Genomic DNA, 833 nt, shown 5'->3' with positions numbered 1-833 from the left:
GGGCTCTGGAGAATGAAAAGCGATACGCACTTTCCAAGCAATTATTACAAATGGAATCTGGTGGTTCCATATATATATATATAGAAACGTCGCAGATAATCACCATATTTGAAGATCACTGTAAAAATATTTTCACTGCAGTTACGCTTCAGAAGGGTTACGAAGAAAAAGCTGATAAATTTATTTCTCTTATGCCACAATTACAAGATGATCGAGTCAGCGTTGACGAGCCAATAACTCGAGAAGAAATTAAGCTTGCGGTTGAAGCTCTGCGGAAAAACAAAACACCTGGCCCTGATGGCCTTAGTGCCGAGTTTTATGTAAAATTTCAGTAATTCCTGCGTCTCTTTCTTAAGCGCTTTTTCAAAGACGCCTGTAAACACGGTGAGCTTACTCCGTCTTTCTATCAGGGCCATATGACCCCAATTCCAAAGAGCACTGATAGTGAAGTATTAAATACAGTAAACAGATATAGGCCGATATCATTATGTAACGTCGTTTATAAAATATTTGCAAAAGAACTTACAAAAAGGTTGCAGACAGTCATTTCTAAATTAGTAGGTGACCATCAAACCAGCGGAATTCGAGGACGCTCTATACAAACAAATATTCATATTGCACGTTCAGTCCTTGAGTGCTAAGAAGGTAGCATGGATGAAGTAGCTCTCCTTCAGATTGACCTCGCCAAAGTCTTTGATAAGGTTCAGCACAGTTTTTTGCTCCGACTACTACGACATCTGCACTTAGGTGCTGCATTATATATTGGTATAGCACTTTGTTATAAAGAGTGCACTACAAAGTTAATTGTGAACCGTACCCTCTCAGGTGTAATA

The sequence above is a fragment of the Dermacentor silvarum genome, chromosome 6, assembly GCF_013339745.2.
Source record: "Dermacentor silvarum isolate Dsil-2018 chromosome 6, BIME_Dsil_1.4, whole genome shotgun sequence".
Lineage (NCBI taxonomy): Eukaryota > Metazoa > Arthropoda > Arachnida > Ixodida > Ixodidae > Dermacentor > Dermacentor silvarum.
Note: the sequence above shows the minus strand (reverse complement) of the source record.